This window comes from Phyllobates terribilis, unplaced genomic scaffold (assembly GCF_046119375.1).
Source record: "Phyllobates terribilis strain yellow unplaced genomic scaffold, ASM4611937v1 Scaffold_11__3_contigs__length_659146591, whole genome shotgun sequence".
Taxonomy (NCBI): Eukaryota; Metazoa; Chordata; class Amphibia; order Anura; family Dendrobatidae; genus Phyllobates; species Phyllobates terribilis.
In genome coordinates, this window is record NW_027362771.1 from 109,358,512 (window position 1) to 109,373,403 (window position 14,892).

Consider the following 14,892-nt stretch of genomic DNA (forward strand, 5'->3'; position numbering starts at 1 on the left):
GCCTCATCCATGCGGAGCACTAGACCCCACCATCACTCCCTTCTTGCACTTAGTGTACTCCCCCCCAAGCAGCCCCACACCTCGCCGGGGTCTGCAGTAACCCGTTACCCCCTCAGCACTGTCTGCAGCACCTGTTCAGCTCTCCCCTCCCACCCGCCGTGCCATTCCCAGCAGGCGGCCCCTGCCGGACTCTGACTGTGTGTTGACTGTGGAGCCTCCAGCTGCCACTCTAGTCCAGCACGTACTCCCCCTCCTTCTCCTCACACCTCTGCCTGGGCGGGGCTTCATGGAGTTAGCAACACCTAAACCCTCATTGGATAGTTCGAAGCAGTGTAGTAATAATCCGCCAATGGCAATGAAGAATGGGGAAAGGGGCGGGGCAGGCGGTTTGTCTGAACTGCGGAGTGTGTGGGTCCGGGAGCTGCTCAGTACGGAGGAGCGTCCCGGGGACAGTGTGAGGCGCTGCGCTGTAGGAGCATACTGCAGGAGCCCGGCTGTACCGTGCATCACCGGCCGGTGAGTAGCCGCACTAGTCTGCCGCAGTGCATGAACCACGTATCTCCGAGCCGTGCAAGGCAGCCCTACAGAAGGACCGTGATTTAGGCCGTACTGCAGCAGCAGGGGGCGCTGTGCTGCTCATGGCTGGCTGCAGCTGTCAGGGCTGACCACCCTGCTGCTTGTATGGCTTCCCTGTCACCCGGGGTTTAGGCTGCTCCTCAGGAGACCGCAGCAGCTGTCATTAGTGATGGGGAACGCCATACACAATCCCAAGGGGAGCAGATGGAGTGTTATATGGCGGCTATGTAATAAGGGGTATGAGCAGGGGGCTTTCCTCTGTCCTATAAGCCTGACCCACGGGTGGGCTGATGAGATCGGAGCCCCCTAGTGACCCTGGTGCGTCCACAGGGGACTTGTCACCCTCTGATAGTCTTTAGTGAAATCTGCTGCGGTTTTTGCAGTTTTTCTTTGCTGAATTGCTGCTGTCTTGCCAGGGATTCTGTGCTATATAAAGAGTGAAAATCTTCAGCATAGACTGACCGGCCGTGGCCTCCAGATCCGCAGGTCAGCCATCGTCGTGGTCTTCTTCAGTGTGTGTGGTTGATGTATCCACCTGTACTGGTACCATAATACATGATTTACCAAGAAAACCCCACTGTACCAGCCAATGCGGACCTCCTATGGGGTCTACTCACACTTTGTAATGTCGGGATGCGCTGTATCCTCCAGGCATGTATGCAGATGCTATATGTTAGCAGTAATCACAGCTTAAAGTTAAGGCTTGTTCAGACGACTGCGTTATCAGTCCGAGTGCGATCTGACCAAACCTCAATAGCACCAGGACCAATGTTGTCCTAGGAGTCTGTCCGAGGACCAAATCGCTGCATGCCCAAGTTTGATGAGAAATTTAGATCGGACTCTGCCATGCAAGTCAATGATGGAAGCCATCGGACTGCACTCGACCACACTGTGATCAGAGTGTCATATAAATAATTGATCAGATATTCTCGGATGACAAAAAATACGCTTGTGGTTGTGTGTTGAGGAGGAATGAGAGGATCATTACTCCTGTTCTAGTGGTCAGTTGGGGTCCCAGTGATCAGACCCTGTGGTTGGTTGACATGTTACCTATGAATCCAAAAATAACAAATACTAGTGACTAAGTGTCCCTCAATATCTGTAAAACCTACAACTATGACACATGGTCAGACGTAAAAGCTCATTTATTCAACAAAAAAAATCACAAAGAATATATATTTATACAAAAATGAATAGACACAGAGGAAAAAAGTCCAGAGACATGGATATTCTGAGGGCAGGCAGAAAAAATGTAAAGTATCAGAATCTATGCAAGACATACTACTAAATACCATACTAGGGTCAAAAAGTTTCAATCATATAGGAATAACAGTTAGATTTAAAGTGCATAGTGCAATAAATATATTCCCAGATACATATACATATATATAGATAATAAGCTCCTAAAGATGAGATAATAATAGAGAGACACAGTAACTAGGCAAAGAGGTATGTCAAAAAGTGAGAAATGTAAATAGATAATGAACTACCTGTAAGTCCCTCAGAATCCACATTGATCCGACGCGCGTTTCGCCGTTTAGCTTTAACCATTTCTCTGGACTTTTTTCCTCTGTGTCTATTCATTTTTGTATAAATATATATTCTTTGTGATTTTTTTTGTTGAATAAATGAGCTTTTACGTCTGACATGTTACCTAGCCTAATGTGGCAAAACCCCTTAGGTTGCATGGATTTATATTGTGTGACCAACTTGTCAAGCCCGTTTTTACATGCGTTTATGCATGCGGTTTTCCAAGCGATTTTGAGCATCACTTGGAAAACCGCTAAAAAAAAAACCTCATGTAAAAACGCTGAAAAAACGCATGTAAAATCCGCATGCTTTTTTTCTGCCAAGGAGATGCAGAAATGCTCAGGAAATTTCTGCTTCAAATCTGCATCGTGGGCACATACCCTTAGACCATGTGCCCACGTAGCGTTTTACAAGCGTACATGCTGCGGAATTTCCGCAGCGTAAACGTTTGTAAAACGCTTGGTAATCCGCCCCCCATGGTCACCAAGGGGAATCCGCAATTTCAATGCCCATGCTGCGGATTTTTCCGCAGCGTTTTTGATGCTCTCAAAAATCCGCAGCATGTCCATTAATTTTGCGTTTACGCAAGCAGAATTGCCTTGTCAATGCAATAAAAAACACAAGGCAATTCCGCATGTCCTAAACGCATCATAAACGCGCGAAAACGCTTGCCAAATTCCGCAAGCGTTTTTCCGGGAGAAGACATGCAGAAATTTTCTGATTCATTTCTGCAGTGTGGGCACATAGCCTTATACAAAGTTTTATTATATCTTTTCATGGAACAACACTGAAGATATGATACTTTGATACAATGTAAAGTAGTCAGTGTAATGCTTGTATAACAGTGCAAATATGGTGTGCTCTCTAAGTAACTTAACATACAGCCATTAATGTGTAAATCGCTGGCAACTTAAGTACACCCTTAAGTGAAAATGACTAAATTGTCCCCAATTAGCCATTTTCCCTCCCCTGTGTCATGTGACTCATTAGTGTTACAAGGTCTCAGGTGTGAATTGGGAGCAGGGGTGTTATATTTGGTGTCATCGCTCGCACACTCTCTCATATTGGTCACTGGAAGTTCATCATGGCTCCTCATGGCAAAGAACTCTCTGAGGATCTGAGAAAAAGAATTGTTTCTCTACATAAAGATGGCCGAGGCTATAAGAAGATTGCCAACACCCTGACACTGAGCTGCAGCACGGTGGTCAAGACCATACAGCGGTTTAACAAGACAGGTTCTACTCAGAACTGGCCTCGCTATGGTTGATCAAAGAAGTTGAATGCACATGCTCAGCATCATATCCAGAGGTTCTCTTTTCAAAATAGAAAAGTGCTGCCAGCATTGCTGCAGAGTTTACACGGGTGGGGGGTCCGCCTGTCAGTTCTCAGACCATACACTGCACCAAATTGTTCTGCATGGCTGTCATCCCCAGAAGAAAGCCTCTACTAAAGATGATGCATAAGAGAGCCCGCAAACAGTTTGCTGAAGACAAGCAGACTAAGGACATGGATTGTCCTGTGGTCAGATGAAACCAAGATAAGCTTATTTTCTTCAGATGGTGTCAAACATGTGTGGCGGCAACCAGGTGCAAGTGTGTCTTGCCTACAGCCAAGCATGGTGGAGGGAGTGTCATGGTTTGGGGCTGCATGAGTGCTGCTGACTGTGGGGAGTTACAGTTCATTGAGGGAACCGTGAATGCCAACATGTACTGTAACATACTGAAGTAGAGCATGATCCCCCTCCCTTTGAAAACTGGGCCTTAGGGCAGTATTCCAACATAACGACCCCAAACACACCTCCAAGACGACCACTGCCTTGCTAAAGAAACTAAGTGTAAAGGTGCTGGACTGGCCAAGCATCTCTCCAGACCTAAGCCCTATTGAGCATCTGTGGGACATCCTCAAGTGGTAGGTGGAAGAGCGCAAGGTCTCTAACATCCACCAGCTCCGTGATGTCGTCATGGAGGAGTGGAAGAGGATTCCAGTGACCTGTGAAGCTCTAGTGAATGCCATGCCCAAAAGAGTTAAGGCGTGCTTGAAAATAATGGGGGCCACATAAAATATTGATGTTTTGGGTACAACTTGTCCATTTTCACTTAGGGGTGTACTCCATTTTATTGACAGTGGTTTACACATTTAGGCTAGGTTCACACGATGCGTTTTTGCTGCAGTTTTCCCGCCGCGGGAATGCTGCGAAAACGCTTGGAATAGGTCTGCTAGGTACTGCAATGCGAATCTGGATGTGCTGTGCACATGATGCGGAAATTCTCGCTCCGGATTCGCATTGCGGTAAAAACCGCAGCATGACCACTGTTTGGGCGTTTCCTGCACTGACGCCCGCGATCAGCTGAGTGGTGACGCCCGCGATCAGCTGAGTGGTGACGTGACCCTGGGACCATTCACAAGAATGTTCCCAGGGTGGTAAGCTCACCGGGGCTGATCAGCTGATCTGCAGCTGATCAACCCCAGTCACCTCCTGCAGCATGTATACTGATAGGTGTGATTTTACACCCCTGTCAGTATACAGTGCTGTCTTCTACAGCAGTGACATCAGTGATCAGTGATGATAGTTAACCATTGCTGGTTGGATTTTATAGGGGGACCCCACGTCAATTTTTTTTTTCTGGGGTCCCCCTGGAATCTAGCCAGTAAAGGCTAAACAAACAGCTGTGGGCTGATATTAATAGCCAGGGAACATTGTTGGCTAATGGCCCCTTCTCCAACTACTAATATCATCCCTCAGCGGTCGGCTTTACCTCTGCTGGTTATAAAAATGACGCGAGAGCCTACGCCATTTTTTTCTCTAATTGTAAGCTCTGTGCCCACGATCCGGACTTTAAACGCATATTTTTTGCTGCGTCCAAAACGTTGCATTCTATTGAACGCAGGTAAATCCAAATGTGTTCACTGAACCATGCGTATTTACCGCATTCTGTAATGTCTAGTGGTCAAATTTCTGTTGCGGAGACTAATGACTCCGCAAGAGAATTTGACTTGCGGTCCTGAAAGACGCGCCGCATGCCGGTGTCCATGCATGATCCACAGCCTCTGATGCACGCATAGTGGACATGGGATTCATAGAGGTCCCATCCACTATGCTGTAACATCTGGACGCTGCGGGTGTGACACTATAAACATGCAGTGTCAAACCTGCAGCAGCTCCTCAATTTCTGTAGCGGACACGCTAGTCTCCGTTGCAGATTTTGACCGATTTGAAGTGTCATTATATGCTTTTGATTCACATGTACCAACAACAAAAGTGCGATGTTAGAACACAGCGTTTTGGACGCAACAAAAATATTCTGCGTTCAAACAGCTGCTTGTTGCTGTTCGTAGAACGTAGCAGCTAACAAACCAGCTGTGAGATGTTAATTATGGCCAGGGAAAATGTTTGCAAATGGCACCTTCCCAGGCTAAAAATAGCAGCTCATAGCTGCCGCATAAACTTCATGAGTACAACCCCTGGCAAGAAATTATGGAATCACCGGGCTCGGAGGATGTTCATTCAGTTGTTTAATGTTGTTGAAAAAAAGTAGATCACAGACATGGCACAAAATTAAAGTAATTTCAAATGGCAGCTTTAGGGCTTTAAGAAACACTAAGAGAAATCAAGATTAAAAATGTGGTACTCAGTAAGGGTATTTTTTTCAGACCAAGCAGAGGGGAAAAAAATATGGAATCACCCTGTAAATTTTCATTTTCAAAACTAACACCTGCATCAAATCAGATCTGCTCGTTAGTCTGCATCTGAAAAGGAGTGATCACACCTTGGAGAGCTGTGGACTGACATGAATCATGGCTCCAACACGAGAGATATCAATTGAAACAAAGGAGAGGATTATCAAACTCTTGAAAGAAGGTAAATCATCACGCAATGTTGCAAAAGATGCTGGTTGTTCACAGTCAGCTGTGTCTAAAATCTGGACAAAATACAAACATGGGAAGGTTATTAAAGGCAAACATACTGGTAGACCAAGGAAGACATCAAAGCATCAAGACCGGAAACTTAAAGCAATATGTCTCCAAAACAGGAAATGCACAACAAAACAAATGAGGAACGAATGGGAGGAAACTGGAGTCAATGTCTGTGACTGAACTGTAAGAAACCACCTAAAGGAAATGGGATTTACATACAGATAAGCTAAACATAAGCCATCATTAACACCTAAACATAAAAAAACAAGGTTACAATGGGCTAAGGAAAAGCAATCGTGGACTGTGGATGACTGGATGAAAGTCATATTCAGTGATGAATCGCGAATCTGCATTGGGCAAGGTGATGATGCTGGAACTTTTGTTTGGTGCCGTTCCAATGAGATTTATAAAGATGACTGCATGAAGAGACTATGCAAATTTCCACAGTCATTGATGATATGGGGCTGCATGTCAGGTAAAGGCACTGGGGAGATGGCTATCATTACATCTTCAATAAATGCCCAAGCTTACATTGATATTTTGGACAGTTTTCTTATCCCATGAATTGAAAGGATGTTTGGGGATGATAACATCATTTTTCAAGATGATAATGCATCCTGTCATAGAGCAAAAACTGTGAAAACATTCAATGAAAGAAGACACATAAGGTCAATGTCATGGCCTGCAAATAGTCCGGATCTCAATCCAATTGAAAATCTTAGGTAGAAGTTGAAAAAAATGTTCCATGACAAGGCTCCAACCTGCAAAGCTGATCTGGCAACAGCAATCAGAGAAAGTTGGAGCCAGATTGATGAAGAGTACTGTTTGTCACTCATAAAGTCCATGCCTCAGAGACTGCAAGCTGTTATTAAAGCCAGAGGTGGTGCAACAAAATACTAGTGATGTATTCGAGTGTTCTTTTGTATGTTTTATTTTTCATGATTCCATAATTTTTTCCTCAGAATTGAGTGATTCCATAATTTTTTCCTCAGAATTGAGTGATTCCATAATTTTTTCCCTCTGCTTGGTCTGAAAAAAAATTACCCTTACTGAGTACCACATTTTTAATCTTGATTTCTTTTAGTGTTTCTTAAAGCCCTAAAGTTGCCATTTGAAATGACTTTAGTTTTGTGCCATGTCTGTGATCTGCTTTTTTTCAACAACATTAAACAACTGAATGAACATCCTCCGAGCCCTGTGATTCCATAATTTTTGCCAGGGGTTGTAGAAATGCTAATGAAGACTGGGTGAATGAGACTAGCTGACACCCAGCTCTTTTGTTTGGTGATGACAAGGTGTCAATCAGACCTTTTCATGACCAAAACAAATTAAAGAGTTAAATAAACACACAGACACGGAGCAAACACTTTATTTGAAATACAACAGACACATTCTTTAATTATTCAAATTAACCAATATACTCGTCCTAGTTCTGATGCTAATCCAAGGTTTAAGCAGTGTCCCATCAAATAACTTTATTTAGCCCCAAAAAGCATTCATTGATGTACTAAAAGGCACCAAAAAACCGCATGCATTTTTCCTGCCAAGGAGATGCAGAAACGCTCAGGAAATTTCTGCTTCAAATATGCACCGTGCTCACATAGTTTTATACAAGTTGTACACTGAGTACTTTACATTGCATCAAAGTGTCATATCTTCAATGCTGTCCCATGAAAAGATAAAATATTTCCAAAATTTGAGGGGTGTACTCAGTTTTGTGATATATTATATTTTTATGGTTTCCTTGAGGATTTCCCGCTTGCTGACTTGCCAGTCGGTTTAAGTCAAATTACAGATGTACCATAATTGCCTATTGTCTTGAAAATAGAGACAGTGCTTCTGATCTTGACCAAAACATCCTAAAGTTGTAGCTATTTCCAACTTCTCATTGTGATGTTTCATCCTTGAGGCAATGACCTGATGAGGCTCATGGTGCAAAAATAAAATCTTTGAAAATGTCCTATAGAGATGTCTTTGAATGGCTATGGTGGTGCTCGTGGTGTGATTTATCACTGATTCTTACTTTTTACTGCACAACAATATTATGTCTCAGCAGCGCTCTGGCTAATACATGGGGGTCCTGTGAGGTGCATCCGCTTCATAACGTCCTAATGGGGAGTATGGAATCTTGTTGTTGAGATGTGGAAATCACTTAAAAGGGAAGCTGTCACCCCCTGGACATACCTAAGCTATTAATATGTCCTACATGTCTCTGCGACACTGGACATGAATCTACCTACAGAGATTTAATTTTAATGAAAGGGGTCATTACCAGTGTGGGACAAATAGATCAAGAAAGTAGACTGTTAGTCATTACATGTCTCACACTAGTAACGTCTCCTTTCATTTAAAATAAGCTGTGGAGACAGGTTCTCGTGAAGATCACTGTCCGCCCCATAGATCTTAACAGCTCATTTACATACAAGAAAAATGTGGATTTCTCTGGAATAAGACATTGGATAACCGATATCATGGTATTCAAATTTCTATGATCTGTGTGGCCAAATATAGGGGACTTGGGAGGGTTGCTCTTGCAGACAAATTCCCCTTAAAGGTGTATATTAAGGAGGGGGTGGAGGTCAGGTCCCTTGATCCTAAAAACATTTCCTGTCAAAACTAGCAGAAAACATGGCTGGCATAATCAGTGGAGGTACATTTCTAATATGCAAAATTTTTTCTAACTGTAGCCACCAGTAGGGGCAGCTTATTTAGCTCCCTTTGCCTTTAAGGAGATTGTCCAGTACTTTTTATATTGATGACCCCTATACGATTGGTGGGGACCAGACTGCAGCCCGCCCACCAATCGGCTTTTATCGCCTCCAGTGGCGGCTGCTGATGTAAACCCTGTGTGGAGCTGGACACCATAGATCTGTACACTATTTAGTGCCTTCTGCAGCAGCCATTGAACAGCGCACAGAGCCTTTCTGTATGCTGTTTGACGCCTTACATTAACAGCTGGGGGGCCGGTTGTCTAGTCCCCACTAATCTTATGTGGGTCGTCAATATAAAAGTTGTGGACCACCCATTTGACACATAAATACATATGCAATGAGGTCACCACTTGGCTGCTGAGCAGTATATTATTTCCTGCTTTATTACAATTCTGATGCTTGGCTTTTCCACATATTAATTGAGATTGCCATTTCCCAATTGTGACAATGCGGGATCTGTCTTAAATGTCAGAGAACAGTTTTCTGGTGCAGAAATTCTTTGGCCTTCAGAGTGTAAATCCTTCCATTCATCTGTAGCCCATGTGGGCGGCAGCACTGGATGTTTTCTCTTATTGCTGGGGGGTCTGGCTCACACATTCCTGCGCCAACATCTGACATTGTTTGGTCACTAGTTAGACTCTCCATTTAAGCCTAATTTCTTACTGATTTTCTTCATGTTATGCCAGCATACAGCACAGAAAGCGACCCGTACATCCTGCAGATGGTTTTGGATTCTGGGAGGAAATAAACAAATTGAAAACATATATGCATTCAATGCCGCTGCTTCTCTTGTGCTCAGGTGCTAGTGGCCAACACTGCAAGGCGGCCCCCTGCGTATAACACCGCTTAAGGTCTCATTCAGGTGTATGTGTTATATCTGCTTTATCTTCAGATACAACACGTATCCATTATAATCCATGGTGCGATTCACATGTCTGTTTTTTTTCCATTATCACGGATTAAAAGGGCCAATATAAGTTTATGGGTTTGTGAAAAACACATACAGCACACGGATGACATCCATGTGCTGTATGTATTTAATATTGCAAAGTATAGTAGAAGATTTGTAATTTATTTCTTTAAAAACAGACATGCACTGCTGCAAAATACTGATACCAGTGCCATTTTTTTCACATATGTGAATAAAGATGTGTGAATGAGGCCTTAGAATATGTGCACACTAAAACTGCAGGATTTCCTAGTACCAGCTAAGTAAATGAGATTATATTTTGCCCTGCAGATTTGCAGCAGTTTCAGATCTGCAGCATGTCTATTCTTTTGGCATTTTTCACCTATTTTAATGAATGGGAGAAAAAAGGCATGTATTTTATTCTGTTTTTTCTTGCCAACACTTCAATATTTACAGCAGAAATGTCTGCAGCAAATACGTGACGTGTGCACATACCCTAAAATTGAGATGGGGAACATTTTTTTTTTTTTTTCTGCCAATGCCATTTGGATATTTATTACATCAGTCGCAGGCTTTACAAAATCATCAACTTGAAAATGAACCTGCTATATTTGGTCAAATAATTAACCCCCCCCTAATGTTATGGCTGGAACTACATCTCTTTTGTGAGGCGTGTGATGTTAGGTGGTAGTGATGAGGTTGCTACTTGCAACTGATTTTCCATGTTTGCGTCAGTCTGAAGCACAGTCGACTTTGTGATAAGTTTTGTAAAGAACTGATCGCAGCAGCAAGTTTTTCTTAACACAGATATATGTTACACTGAATGTCTCCTTACATTGGGAAATTCATCTCACATAGGAGATTCTGGTGCTGGAGCATATACATCACATAGGAGACCTTGGGGCTGGAGCATACACATCACATAGGAGACTTTGGGGCTGGGGCATATGGACATCATCCTTTGTTGAATGTGCCACAGCGTTCAGTAGTGAACACTGCATGTGTGTGTTCAGAGTGTAAGGAAGAATTTAAAGGCTTGCGCAACCATTGCTTTCCTCAGGAGTCTGCCGGAAGTTCCCCTTCCTTGCCCTAAGAGGACTGAAACCCACAGCAATCGGTAAACACTGCTGTGAAGTTTTCAGCTCATGCATGAGCATCAAGTACAAAGTGGCAGTGTATGGCCTCAATAGTAAGTGCTGGGGACCATAAACTACTGAGTGCTATATGGGAGCAATAATAAGTCCATGGGGCCATACACTACTGTCACAGAGCTGCAGGGGCGGGCTTACCATTGGTGCAGCCGTAGAGGGGCCCAAGAGGTAAGGGGCCCACTAACGCCTCCAAAGCAGGATTAATTGTGCATTATGATGGGCTTTGGACCTCAAAGGGCCCATATATTTTTGCACAGGGGCCTTCTTCTGTCTACATCCGCTCCTGCAGAGAGGTGCATGCGCTCTATAGTAAACCATGGGGCCATATACTACTTGGATCCCAGGTTCCCTACAAATCTGCGGCACATACAGTGCTGCTTGAATATTTGTGAACTCTTCAGAAATTTTCATGTTTGCATAAATTTGGCTTAAAACTACATCAATTTTAACACAAGTTTTAAAAATAGAGGACCAAATTTAACAAGTGGAAAAATATTACTCGCATGTCTGTGAGTGGCAAAAGTATGTGAACCTTTGCTTTTAGTATGTAGTGCTCACTTTGTGCAGCAAAAAATTGAAGCAAAATATTTTTTTGTCCCAACCGTATGTATGTGTATGTGTGTGTGTGTATATATATATATATATATATATATATATATATATATATATATATATATATATATATATATATAATTTACACAAACACTATGTTCCAAATTATTATGCAAATAATTTTTTCTGAGATTTTCCCAAATTACCTATATGAATTGCAGTCATTGTAATTTTCCAGTCAAATAACTATTAGAGTACAATTGAAAGGTTTTTGTACAAACTGCCTATGATAACAGTATATTTAAAAAAAAATAAAACACTCAAACTGCACTCAAAATGCCTGTTCCAAATTATTATGCACAGCAGAGTTTTCAACCTTTTCATGTTACATTTGCACATAGGACCCCTTGTTCGAAAGGAGCTTCTGAACTCTCTCATTCATTGAATTTGTCCGGTTTTGGATGGTTTCTGCTTTAATTGTTTTGCATGAGGACAGAATACCCTTCCAGAGCTGTTGCTTAGATGTGAACTGCCTCCCGCCATCATAGACACTCCTTTTGATGATGCTCCAGAGGTTCTCAATGGGGTTGAGGTCAGGGGAGCATGGGGGCCACACCATAAGTTTGTCCCCTTTTATGCCCATAGCAGCCAGAGATGCAGATGTGTTATGTGCAGCATGGGACGGGGCATTATCATGCATGAAAATGATCTTGCTGCGGAATACACGGTTCTTCTTGAACCATGGAAGGAAGTGCTGTTTGAGAAACTCAACATACATTATAGAGTTCATATTTACCCCTTCAGGTATCCTAAAAGGGCCGACAATCTCTCTCCCCATGATTCCAGCCCAAAACATTACTCCACCTCCTCCTTGTTGGCGCCGTAGCCGTGTTTGCATGGGGTGTCCATCAACCAGCCATCCTCCACTCCATCCATCTGGACCATCGAGATCATTTCATGCATGATAATGCCCTGTCTCATGCTGCACATAACACATCTGCATCTCTGGCTGCTATGGGCATAAAAGGGGACAAGCTTATGGTGTGACCCGCATGCTCCCCTGACCTCAACCCCATTGAGAACCTCTGGAGCATCATCAAAAGGAGTGTCTATGATGGCGGGAGGCAGTTCACATCTAAGCAACAGCTCTGGGAGGGTATTCTGTTCTCATGCAAAACAATTGAAGCAGAAACCATCCAAAACCTGACAAATTCAATGGACCAGAGAGTTCAGAAGCTCCTTTCGAACAAGGGGTCCTATGTGCAAATGTAACATCACCTAGAATAAAGTTTTGAGTTGAAAACTGTTTGATTTCAGTTTGTAATAACCTGCTAATGCTTATAATTTCAAAAATGACCATTCTTTTGTTCTTTATTAAAATGAAAAGGTTGAAAACTCTGCTGTGCATAATAATTTGGAACATGTATTTTGAGTGCAGTTTGAGTTTTTTATTTTTTTAAAAATATACTGTTATCATAGGCAGTTTGTACAAAAACCTTTCAATTGTACTCTAATAGTCATTTGACTGGAAAATTACAATGACTGCAATTCATATAGGTAATTTGGGAAAATCTGAGAAAATATTATTTGCATAATAATTTGGAACACAGTGTAATATGTGTGTAAATGTGCTGCCCTTTAAATAGCTGGTGTATAAAATTTGCAAGATAATGTGACTTCTTGAATCCTAACTGGGTTCACTGTTAGGACTCCACTCTTTTTTTTTTTTTTTTTTTTTTAACATGTCCGGTGACTGCTCATGCTTGATTTGTTTACTCAAGATCACAAGTTGATCATTTTCCCTTTGGTTTCTCTACTGGTCTTGAGAGAAACTGAAGACAAAGCGGTTAATCGGAACGTGATCAGAAGTATGATCAGAGTAAATGGAATATGGTCACGTGACGAGCACTGGAACTGTGAAATGGAGTGGAATTCTAACGGTGAGTATATTACACACTGTTAGGATTCCTCATGTTACAGGACCTCGCAAGTTTTCTACATGTCCCTAACGAGCCCTTTTAGCCTTCACGCATATGACTGCAGCTGCTGGCTGTTATCCCAGTATTCCGGACCTCTATAATTGAGGTTTGTGTGATCTCATACACCATGTTTTGAACTTGTCATTCTTTTATAATGAAATGATGTGGCATGTGCAGAAAGCCATGGAAATCGTGCTGCTAGAACAAATGTGCTATTATATTCTGTGTGCCATTCCTAAATATCTGACCCTGTGTCTCTCTGATTTCATATGCTCGGCTAGCTTGTGTGGGTGTAGTGACATGCATGTTTCCAGTCCAGCATGGGGCTGGGAAAGGGAACGCTCACTAACTTTTAGCACAAGCATTCCCAGTGTTTACTACCAGATGCATGAATAGTGGGTTTGTTACAGGAAAAAAATCCTCTGGAAAAAAATGTGAAAAGGTCCCAAATGGAACATAATTGTTCTACTGAAGAGAAGTAATTTAGATTGGAACTATGCAGTCAGCTTTATATACTGGAGCGACCCAACAGCATCTGTCACAAGTGGCAGTAACTCAACCATGAAGGGGAGGCCACGTAAAGTTAGAGTGGGGTAGCCGAGTACTGAGACCCATAGCGCATAAGTCACCACTTTATAACTGCAGAGTCCACACTTCCTCTGGCATTAACATTGGCAGAAACACAATTCCTAGTGCATTTTGTGGCATGGGTTTCCATGGCCGAGCAGATGTCTTACATCACCAAGCACAATAAGTGTTAGATGGTGGTGTAAAGCCACCACTGGAGTTTGCACGTAGAAACATGTTCTGTGGAGCCACGAATCACGCTTCTTTAATTTGCAGTCTAATGGATACGTTTGGGTTTGGTGAATGCCAGGAGCGCATTACTTGCCTGACTACATTGTGCAGACTGCAAAGTTTGGTGGAGTGATAATGCTATCTGGTTATTTTTCAGGGTTTCATTTATGTCCCCATGTCCAGTACCCGCGTAATTAGCTAAGCCTGCACCATACCTAGTAGTGGCTGGCTGTGCCACACAGCCATCATCTGTCTGTATCAGCAGTGACTGGAACTTGTGCAATCATCGTGATTGGGTTTTCATGGAGCCCAGGGGCTGGCTGAAAGCCCCCACGACTGTCATCTTCTTGAAGCCCAGCATCTCCTCGTAGCTTTACCCTGCCTAGGAGGACTTTAAAAAAAATAAATAAAAATTTTGAATGACCCTTAGCCCTTTTCTCAGCTGTAAAGGTAACAAAAACATAGCATATTTGTTATTGCCACATCCGTAAAAGTCAGATCTATCAAAATATAAAAATAATTAACCCATATAGAAACCTCTGTCAGGTGAAAAATTGAAACTCCGGATTTTTTTTTTTGTTCTGCTACCATACCTCCCTAAAAAGAACTTCAGTAATAATGAAAAAAACTATAAAAAAATGTTAGTAGGCCATGCAAAAAAAAAGCTCTCACACTGCTCCATTGACTGAAAAATAGAGTAAAAAAGTGACGGATCTCAGAAACTGGAGATATAAGGTTAATTTGCATTTAGCAGATCAGCGGTTGTTGAG

At 42.6% G+C, this 14,892-nt stretch overlaps 1 protein-coding gene across 2 annotated transcripts in view; it reads left to right on the forward strand.

The window, feature by feature from the left end:
• Positions 1–370: 370 nt before the first annotated feature.
• Positions 371–14,892, forward strand: part of GAS2L3 (growth arrest specific 2 like 3) — a 31,178-nt gene continuing 16,656 nt past the window's right edge. Inside the window, exon 1 of one of the 2 annotated variants that reach the window (XM_073651459.1) lies at positions 371–516. The gene's annotated coding sequence lies outside the window, so the exon portion shown is untranslated. The remainder of the gene's footprint in view (positions 517–14,892) is intronic. The other variant, XM_073651460.1, reaches the window with a different exon arrangement.